Here is an 11,439-nt window from a genome sequence, read left to right on the forward strand (position 1 = left end):
AAGGGCAGGCTGTGGTCTTCTGGTGGGAACCTGTTTCCTCATCAAGGCAAGTCACTTAAAAAGTACAGATGGATGGACAGATACATACATACATACTTACATATATGCATATCATGAACAAGTCTCATGAATTACCTCTCACTGAAAAACTAATGAAAAGAAAAATAAAAGAATCTCATCTTTCTCATGGCTCTATCTGTGATCAATGAGAATGATCATTTGGTAATTTCTGTTAATTCATTGACGTTCCACTTTTCCTGAGAAGGTCCTGCATAACAAATTACAATATTTTGTGCCATCATATATATATTGAGCACTGCCACATGCCAGATTGTGTACTTTCCTACCCTATTATCTACCTTCTGAATAGATACTGTCCTCCCACACCTTTTTAAATAAAACCATGATTTGGAACAGGTTAAATGACTTGCTCAGATATACAATTAGTAATTACTGAAATAACATTCAAACAAAACTGTGACTAAAATCAGGGCTTTTTACAATGTACTGCCAACTAAGCCCATTTTATAGAAATAGATAAGAGCTGATCCTCAAATAGGTAATTAATCATTGTTTACTCCACAGATTTCCAGTGAAACATGAACGATACAAAATGGTCCCTGGCAAATGTGAGGAAGATGGAGGGTAACAGCCAGAAAGAAAAGAACCTGAGTTCTTTAGTTGGGTTCCTGTCAGGAAGCAGAGGGAAGACTCAAGTGAGGGCACCAAGAGAAACTTAGTAAAGGCCCTGTTCACACAGCATGCTGCCCAGGAAGCAGTAGGGAATGGTTGAAAGTGGACTTGATTAGTTGCAAGGGTATATTTCAAATTCCAGGGCAACCTTTAAAATAAATTTTTTTTATCTCCAAAGTGTCAATCAGATTTATTCTTTATTTAAAATTTATTTTACTTTATTTTATTTTTTTACCATTAATCTACAATTACATAAAGAACATTATGTTTACTAGGCTCTCCCCTACTCCAAGTCCCCCTCACAAACCCCATTACACTCACTATCCATCAGCATAGTAAGATGTTGTAGAATCACTACTTGTCTTCTCTGTGTTGCACCGCCCTCCTCTTTCTCCCACCCCCCACATTATACATGCTAATCATAATACCCCCTTTCCTCTTCCACGCACTTATCCCTCCCTACCCTCCCATTCTCCCCAGTCTCTTTCCCTTTGGTAACTGTTAGTCCATTCTTGGGTTCTGTGATTCTGCTGCTGTTTTGTTCCTTCAGTTTTTCTTTGGTTCTTATACTCCACAGATGAGTGAAATCATTTGGTATTTGTCTTTCTCTGCTTGGCTTATTGCACTGAGCATAATACCCTCTAGCTCCATCCATGTTGTTGCAAATGGTAGGATTTGTTTTCTTCTTATGACTGAATAATATTCCATTGTGTATATGTACCACATCTTCTTTATCCATTCATCTACTGATGGACACTTAGGTTGCTTCCATTCCTTGGCAATTGTAAATAGTGCTGCGATAAACATAGGGGTGCATCTGTCTTTTCAAAACTGGAGTGCTGCATCCTTAGGGTAAATTCCTAGAAGTAGAATTCCTGGGTCAAATGATAAGTCTATTTTAAGCATTTTGAGGAACCTCCATATTGCTTTCCAAAATGGTTGAACTAATTTACATTCCCACCAGCAGTGTAGGAGGGTTCTCCTTTCTCCACAACCTCGCCAACATTTGTTGTTGTTTGTCTTTTCAATGGTAGCCATCCTAACTGGTGTGAGGTGACATCTCATTGTGGTTTTAATTTGCATTTCTCTGATAACTAGTGATGTGGAGCATCTTTTCATGTATCTGTTGGCCATCTGAATTTCTTCTTTGGAGAACTGTGTGTTCAGCTCCTCTGCCCATTTTTAATTGGATTATTTGCTTTTTGTTTGTTGAGGAGCATGGGCTCTTTATATATTTTGGATGTCAAGTCTTTACCGTATCTGTCATTTACGAATATATTCTCCCATGCTATAGGGTACTTTTTTGTTCTATTGATGGTGTCCTTTGTTGTACAGAAGCTATTCAGCTTGATATAGTCCCACTTGTTCATTTTTTCTTTTGTTTTCCTTGCATGGGGAGATATGTTCATGAAGAAGTTGCTAATGTTTATGTCCAAGAGATGTTTGCCTATGTTTTTTTTCTAAGAGTTTTATGGTTTCATGACTTACATTCACGTCTTTGATCCATTTTGAATTTACTTTTGTGTATGGGGTTGGACAGTGATCCAGTTTCATTCTCTTACATGTAGCTGTCCAGTTTTGCCAGCACCATCTGTTGAAGAGACTGTCATTTCCCCATTGTATGTCCATGGCTCCTTTAATGTATATTAATTGGCCATATATGTTTGGGTTAATGTCTGGAGTCTCTATTCTGTTCCACTGGTCCATGCTTTGTTCTTGTGCCAGTACCAAATTGTCTTGATTACTGTGGCTTTACAGTAGAGCTTGAAGTTGGGGAGCAAGATCCCCCCCACTTTATTCTTCCTTCTCAGGATTGCTTTGGCTATTCGGGTCTTTGGCGGTTCCATATGAATTTTTGAACTATTTGTTCCAGTTCATTGAAGAATGCTGTTGGTAATTTGATAGGGATTGCATCGAATCTGTATATTGCTTTGGGCAGGATGACCATTTTGACAATATTAATTCTTCCTAGCCAGGAGCATGGGATGAGTTTCCATTTGTTAGTGTCCCCTTTAATTTATCTTAAGAGTGTCTTATAGTTTTCAGGGTATAGGTTTTTCACATCTTTGGTTAGGTTTATTCCTATGTATTTTATTCTTTTTGATGCAATTGTGAATGGAATTGTTTTCCTGATTTCTCTTTCTATTGGCTCATTGTTAGTGTATAGGAAAGCCACAGATTTCTGTGTGTTAATTTTGTATCCTGCAACTTTGCTGTATTCCGATATCAGCTCTAGTAGTTTTGGAGTGGAGTCTTTAGGGTTTTTTATGTACAATATCATATCATCTGCAAATAGTGACAGTTTAACTTCTTTACCAATATGGATTCCTTGTATATCTTTGTTTTGTCTAATTGCTGTGGCTAGGACATCCAGTACTATGTTAAATAACAGTGGGGAAAGTGGGCATCCTTGTCTTGTTCCAGATCTCAGAGGAAATGCTTTCAGCTTCTCGCTGTTCAGTATAATGCTGGCTGTGGGTTTATCATATATGGCCTTTATTATGTTGAGGTACTTGCCCTCTATACCCATGAATGGATGTTGAATTTTGTCAAATGCTTTTTCAGCATCTATGGAGATGATCATGTGATTTTGTCTTTCTTTTTGTTGATGTGGTGGATGATGTTAATGAATTTTCGAATGTTGTACCATCCTTGCATCCCTGGGATGAATCTCACTTGGTCGTGGTGTATGATCCTTTTGATATATTTTTTATTTGGTTTGCTAATATTTTATTGAGTATTTTTGCATCTACATTCATCAGGAATATTGGTCTGTAATTTTCTTTTTTGGTGGGGTCTTTGCCTGGTTTTGGTATTAGGGTGATGTTGGCTTCATAGAATGAGTTTGGGAATGTTCCCTCCTCTTCTATTTTTTGGAAAACTTTAAGGAGAATGGGTACTATATCTTCTCTGTATGTCTGATAAAATTCCAAGGTAAATCCATCTGGCCTGGGGGTTTTGTTCTTGCATAGTTTTTTGATTACCACTTCAATTTCTTTGCTGGTAATTGGTTTGTTTAGATTTTGTGTTTTTTCCTTGGTCAGTCTTGGAAGGTTGTATTTTTCTAGGAAGTTGTCCATTTCTTCTAGGTTTTCCAGCTTCTTAGCATATAGGTTTTCATAGTAGTCTCTAATAATTCTTTGTATTTCTGTGGGGTCCGCCATGATGTTTTCTTTCTCATTTCTGATTCTGTTGATGTGTGTTGATTCTCTTTTTCTCTTAATAAGTCTGGTTAGAGGCTTATCTATTTTGTTTATTTTCTCAAAGAACCAGCTCTCGGTTTCATTGATTTTTGCTATTGTTCTATTCTTCTCAATTTTCTTTATTTCTTCTCTGATCTTTATTCTGTTCCTCCTTCTGCTGACTTTAGGCCTCATTTGTTCTTCTTTTTCCAATTTTGATAATTTTGACATTAGACTATTCATTTGGGTTTGTTCTTCCTTCTTTAAATATGCCTGGATTGCTATATACTTTCTTCTTAAGGTTGCTTTTGCTGCGTCCCACAGAAGTTGGGGCTTTGTGTTATTGTTTTCATTTACTTCCATATATTGCTGGATCTCCATTTTAATTTGGTTGTTGATCCATTGACTATTTAGAAGTGTGTTGTTAAGCCTCCATGTGTTTGTGAGCCTTTTTGCTTTCTTGGTACAATTTATTTCTAGTTTTATACTTTTTTGGTCTGAAAGTTGGTTGGTAGAATTTCAGTCTTTTTGAATTTACTGAGGCTCTTTTTGCGGCCTAGTATGTGGTCTATTCTGGAAAATGTTCCATGTGCACTTGAGAAGAATGTGTAACCTGTTGCTTTTGGGTGTAGAGTTCTATAAATGTCTATTAGGTACATCTGTTCTAGTGTGTTGTTCAGTGCCTCTGTGTCCTTACTTATTTTCTGTCTAGTGGATCTTTCCTTTGGAGTGAATGGTTTGCTGAAGTCTCCTAAAATGTATGCATTGTAGTCTATTTCCTCATTTAGTTCTGTTAGTATTTGTTTCACATATGCTGGTGCTCCTGTGTTGGGTGCATATATATTTATAATGGTTGTATCCTCTTGTTGGACTGAACCCTTTATCATTCTGTAATGTCCTTCTTTATCTCTTGTTACTTTCTTTGTTTTGAAGTCTATTTTGTCTGATACTAGGACTGCAACACCTGCTTTTTTCTCCCTATTGTTTGCATGAAATATCTTTTTCCACCCCTTGACTTTTAGTCTGTGCCTGTCTTTAGGTTTGAGGTGAGTCTCTTGTAAGCAGCATATAGATGGGTCTTCTTTTTTTATCCATTCAGTGACTCTATGTCTTTTGATTGGTGCATTCAGACCATTTACATTTAAGGTGATTATCGATAGGTATGTACTTTTTGCCATTTCAGGCTTTAGATTCGTGGTTACTAAAGGTTCCAGGTTACTTTCCTTGCTATCTAAGAGTCGAACTTAACTCACTTAGTATGCTGTTACAAACACAATCTAAAGGTTCTTTTCTATTTCTCCTCCTTTTTCTTCCTCCTTCATTCTTTATATATTAGGTATCAAATTCTATCCTTTTTGTCTATCCCTAGATTGACTTTGGGGATAGTCAATTTAATTTTGCATTTCCCTCGCAATCAGCTGCTCCATCCTCTCTACCATGATTTTACTACCTCTGGTGACAGCTATCCAACCCTAGGAACACTTCCATCTATAGCAGTCCCTCCAAAATAGACTGCAGAGATAGTTTGTGGGAGGTAAACTCTCTCAGCTTTTGCTTATCTGGAAATTGTTTAATCTCTCCTTCAAATTTAAATGATAATCTTGCCAGATAAAGTAATCTTGGTTCCAAGCTTTTCTGCTTCATGGCATTTAATACATCATGTCACTCCCTTCTGGCCTGTAAGGTTTCTGCTGAGAAGTCTGATGTTAGTCTGATGGGCTTTCATTTGTATGTGATCTTATTTCTGCCTCTGGCTTCTTTTAACAGTCTGTCCTTATCCTTGATCTTTCCCATTTTAATTGCTATGTGTCTTGGTGTTGTCTTACTTGGTTCCCTTGTGTTGGGGGATCTGTGGATCTCCATGGCCTGACAGACTATGTCCTTCCCCAGATTGAGGAAGTTTTCAGCAACTACCTCCTCAAAGACACTTTCTATCCCTTTCTCTCTCTCTTCTTCTTCTGGTATCCCTATAATGTGAATATTGTTCCGCTTGGATTGGTCACACATTTCTCTTAATATTCTTTCACTTTTAGAGATCCTTTTTTCTCTCTGTGCCTCAGCTTCTTTGTATTCCTCTTCTCTGGTTTCTATTTCATTTATTGTCTCCTCCACCTTATCCAACCTGCTTTTAATACCCTCCATCGTGTTCTTTAATGATTGGATCTCTGACCTGAATTCATTCCTGAGTTCTTGGATGGCTTTCCATACCTCCATTAGGATGTTGATGATTTTTATTTTGAGCTCCCTTTCAGGAAGAGTCATGAGATCCATATCATTTAAATCTTTCTTGGGAGTTGTATTAACAATTTTACTCTGGACAAGTTTCCTTTGGCATTTCATGTTTGTATATGGCGCCCTCTAGTGTCCAGAAGCTCTATTCTGGAGCTGCTCAGCCCCTGAAGCAATGTCAGGGGTGCGGTACTGGTACTTGGGGGGAGGAAAGAGCTGTTCTCTGCCTCCTGGCTACTGTGCCTGTCTCCACTGCCTGCACCAGTGGGCCGATGACACAGATATAAGTTTTTGTCCCAGAGCAGCCAGATATGGATCCCTGCTTTCCACAAGCAGCCAAAATCCCAGTGTCCCCAGGAACTCTGCCTATATTAACTTTCCAACCCAGTAGTCATGCGAGTCTTATGAAAGCACCATGAACTGTAGGTTTGTGCTCCCAGAGCAGATCTCCAGAGCTAGGTATTCAGCAGTTCCAAGCCTTCCACTCCCTCCCTGCTCCATTTGTCTTCCTTCCACTGGTGAGCTGGGGTGGGGGAGGGGCTCGGGTCCCATGGAGCCACAGCTCTGGTACATTACCCCATTCGGTGAGGTCTTCTCTTTTCTCCAGGTGTGTGCAGTCTCATGCCGTCCTATTTCCTGTTGCTCTCTCAGGATTAGTTGCATCAATTAAATTTTCTAATTGTATCCAGTTTTAGGAGGAAGCCTCTGTCTCTCCTCTCATGCTGCCATCTTTAATCCTCTCCCCTAAAATAAATTTTAAAGAAGTATATTTGATGTAAAAGAGAAGAGAAACTGGTACCATACAAAAATGTTCAATTAAAATCAATGACAGAAACAAAGGGAAAGATAAAAAGAATTCAACAAATTTAAGACTGACACTACCTGACTTCAAGACTTACTGTAAAGTTACAATAATCAGGACAGTGTGGTAATAATAGTAAAAGAACAGACACACATCAGTGGAACAGAATAGAGAGCCCAGACATGGATCCAGACACATCCAGCCAATTGATCTTTGGCAGAGGATTGAGGGCACGTCAGTGGAGAATGCCAGCCTCCTCAACAAATGGCTCTAGAAGCAGAAAACATCCACTTGCAACTGACCTTAGACTTTTCACAGAAAACTAGCCCAAAGTTTATAATAGACCTAAGTGTAAAACACAAACCTATATAAAACTTTCAGAAAATAATATAGGAGAAAATCTAGGTGACCTTGGGCTTGGTGATGACTTTTCAGACCCAACTCCATAAACATGATCCATGAAAGAAAAAAATTGCCAAGCTGGACTTTATTAAACTTAAAACTATTTGCTCTTTGAAAGACATCTTTAAGAGAATGAAAAGTCAAGCTACAGAGAGGAGAAAATATTTTGAAAACATATCTGATAAAAGATTTGTATCCAAAATATACCAAAAAACTCTTAAATGGTAAGAAAACAATAATAAGAACAATAAGAAATACGGTAAGAAAACAAGTAACTCATGTTTTTTTTTAGTAGCCAAAAAATCTGAACAGACATGTTATGATACAAGTCTGATCCCTGTGAAAGGAGGGTGGAAGGCCCAGCCCAGGCCATGCTGCGGCTCTGAGAATGGCTCAGCTGACCCCGCAGGGGGCTGTGGGGCAAAAGTTACCCACTGCAGGAGTCCCGTGTTGTGGAGAAATGGCCTGGCTCTAATACCCCTGACCGACGGCCACCATCGGTCATGGACTGAGAGCGGCCTAGGAAGAGCACAGTCCCAGTGTGTATGCTGTGAGGCATCCCTGAGGCCACCAGATAAAGGCAGCCAGCCAGCACCTCCACTCACAATATGTCCTTTCTCACAGGGACTTCTGAGCTGGGCAGAATCCATCGTGTTCAGGACAGTTTTGTGAAATTATTTGGTGTCTTAGTTCAGATGCCCATCCCTAAAGAAGTCCAGTAACAATCCACCTATTGTCCATTTGAATATATATATATTATCAAATGGATAGTAGTTTTCAGCAGGGTGGATCGTGACCTTGACAAAATGCAATCTGAATCCTAGTGCAGCTAACCAGAGACTCTGTAAAGCATCTCAATTTGTGACAGACTCCCTTCATACTACTGTATTTTCTCAACCAGAAGCAAAAGGTAGGACCTTTTACCCCATAGCCTTAGTATGCTACACAGCTATTTGTAGCTCCAGATGCAATTCAGAATTGATGGCCTGAGGGGTAAACAGGTCAGAGCATCACACACATCTGTGTGTGTCTCTTTCAAGGTCCAAAAAAGTCCGCCATTGTTTTGCTTCTTTGATTAGTGATGGAAGATGCCCTTTTTTCATCTTTCAATAGAAAGGGTATCTTGATATGCCCAAGACCACCATCAAAACCATGAGTATTTTCAAGGTATTCTCCCATCCTCTGGAATGCATGTGTTTCCCTAAGGCATCTAGGGGAATTTCATTTTCTTAGCCTTTATTTCCTCTTCATAATGAGCCTGCATTATATGCGCTGGAATATCAAAATGAAGAAATCTCCTCCAGATTGTAAGGAGAGAGTGAAAATTTGACCTGTTGTTATGGGAGGAAGTAAAGAAGTATTGCTATCTTCCAGGTTAGTGAATCTACCTTGCTGATTATATCTGCTGAATTGCGTAAAGGAGCATTTGCTAAGTCTGTAGTTGTACAGCAAGGACCGTGGATCTGCTGATCTGTTGCAGTAATGATGCCACATCTGAAGCACAGCTGCACATTACTGAGTTAATTTCCAGTATTCCCATAATGATTCTCAGGACCCACGTGACTTTTGCACCAAACAGGGGGGTAAAGCAGGGATATGAGAGGAATCTGCACCATGGTCTCTCAAGTCTTTGTTCTTTAAAATAAAACTACCCTTTAAGATTCCTCCAGAAATGTGGCATTATTACTTTTAGTTTATTTTCTTAGAGAGAGAATTAGTTTCAGGGGCTTCCCCTTGGTTTTTCTACTATAATTACTCCCACTTCGTGGGTCATAGTATAAATGTGGGTGTTCTGCTAAATGAGTATATCCATTTGCACTGTACATGCTAGACTGGGGTACCAGCCATGTGATTAGTGTATGGTCACATTGAATCCAATGGGAGGGAAAAGGAGGCCACAATTCCAGCATCACCTGGGATTTCCATAGTCTCACTGACCATTGGATTTTGGTGGCATTTTGGATATCCAGAGATAAGAATCATTTTGGAAGCAGGACCTAATAATGCCCAGAAGCTTGATCATTTTCCATATTTGCCCTGATACTTCAAAGATGAGGAAATCCTAGAAAGCTACCAGAGGACATTTCTCACTTTACATTCAAGTTCTGAATTAGCATTCAAGGTCCTCGTTTGTCATTTTCTCTGTATATACTACACAGGGTCATCTGAAGCCAACTGACCATTACTAGTGGCAGTGCCCGTTCATGCCCCACACCTTACTTTCCACATCAATGCCGTCCATGCTGCCCCTGATAATAACTGAGTGTAATATTGCCATCACATGACTGGGATGACTGTGTTCCATTTCTGTCTGGTGAGTACTGCTTGCTAGTGCTCCTCAGAGTGTGAGAAGACCACTGTCAGAATCCCAGTTTAAAGGCATGTGTCCTGGGGCCACTTGCACCACAGTTACTGTTATGGTCAAGGTACTGTCCGCATGAACAAGGTGGATAATGGTAATGTGGAGAAGAGCTAAACACAGGGGTTGACTTACAACATGGAAGAAGCTCTAAAGGAAATCAGTTGATATGACTGGCAAAAAAACCCTGGAATCACAAAAAGGGGAGCTGTGATGGCCACAGCCCTGTGGTACAAGGGGAAGCAGAAGTTAAAAGAAGCAAGACAAGTCCCAAAAGAGGGTCGTCTGACAAGAGTTCTGACCTTCAGCAGCCCAGCAGGAGTGAAATGGAAGAGTAAACACCCTGATATCACCCCCTGCCTACCCTCCATTCTCTCCCTGGTATTTCCCACCAGAGGCAAACCCCAAAGGGCAGGGGTTCCAACTGATTCAGTCCAAATAGCTCAGTCCCCTAGGGCTCAGCGCAAGGAGGTGAAAGATGCAGAAGAGCACCCAGAGGAGCAAACCAGGTGTCTGGCTGCATGTTGAATGCTCTTGGGGGCATGGGGGAGGCCTCCTGAGCTGCCTGACTGGATGTGGCCCTAGCCATGGAGAGCGATAATAGGTAACAGTGAACATTCCAGGTATGTTTGGTGAGGATATAAAAGTGGGAGACATGAGCCTCACTTTCTGGTGAAACAAGCCTCAGAGAGGAGGAGAAGTGGCGTGGTGGCAGGAGACGAGGCCGCGCGATGCAGTGGAGGGTCCATGTAGAGAAATCTGACAAAGCACCCGGACCTCCATGTGCTCAAGTCTCTTGCAGCCTCAGAGAAAGGAGAAAGTGCAGCTGATTTTCCCATGCTCACTGCCCTCCTTGGAGGGGCCTTTGATGTGGCCGATGCTGGGGGACTAGATGCTGATGGCCAAAGCCGGGGGTGCGCTCCGTCTTAGCTGGGCAGCCCGGGACGAAGGGCAGCTGCTCCCGCCGGGGACAGCCGCTCTGCACACCGCCGTGGGAGGAGGAGTCCTTATACCCTGATTTGATTAAGTATAGTTGAAATGAAAAGTACTGAAATGTCTGAGCTTACTCAAAATTGATGATATTCAGTTCTCAACCATCAATAGAATGGGTGTCCAAAACAAGTTGTTCAGCTGACAAGTAAAATGTTACATTTGCCGCCTGAATATATGATCTGAGAATTCCTACCGTTAGCCCGTAAATGCTCACATGTGTAGCCGCCACGTAATGTGCTGCAGTGAAAGGAATTTGAGTACCAGTTTAGATCAGAGCAAACAGATAATTTTCTATATCCATACTTCTGTTGTGATGACCATCAGGCATTTCAACTCATAATTACAACATATATTTTACCCAGATGTCCCCAGGGATCACTCAGCATCCCTCAGCTTAAACCCTGCAAGCTTCCTCTCTGTGCACTATTTCTGTAGAGTGTAGCACCATAAGAAGTTATATTTCTAATGTGCAGTTACTTCCTTTTACTTGAATCTGAGACTAGTTCTAATTGATGGTACTTAAAATGTATAAATTTCACAAAACGAACAGCAGTTATTATCCATAATGGGGCCCCCATGGCGTGTCAGCCCAGCCAGTGACTATAACCACGTGTTATTCGACCTTCAGACTTTTCCTCGGCCACTGTGGGCTGCTGCCAAGTTCGTCACAACCTAGAATTCCCATAAAGGTCATGAGCAGGTGCTGCCTTGCAGTGTTAAAAATGTAATCATAACTTTAAAACAAAACTTTCCATTAGAGTTTAATAAATTGCAAATCT

The sequence above is a fragment of the Manis javanica genome, chromosome 9, assembly GCF_040802235.1.
Source record: "Manis javanica isolate MJ-LG chromosome 9, MJ_LKY, whole genome shotgun sequence".
Classification (NCBI taxonomy): domain Eukaryota; kingdom Metazoa; phylum Chordata; class Mammalia; order Pholidota; family Manidae; genus Manis; species Manis javanica.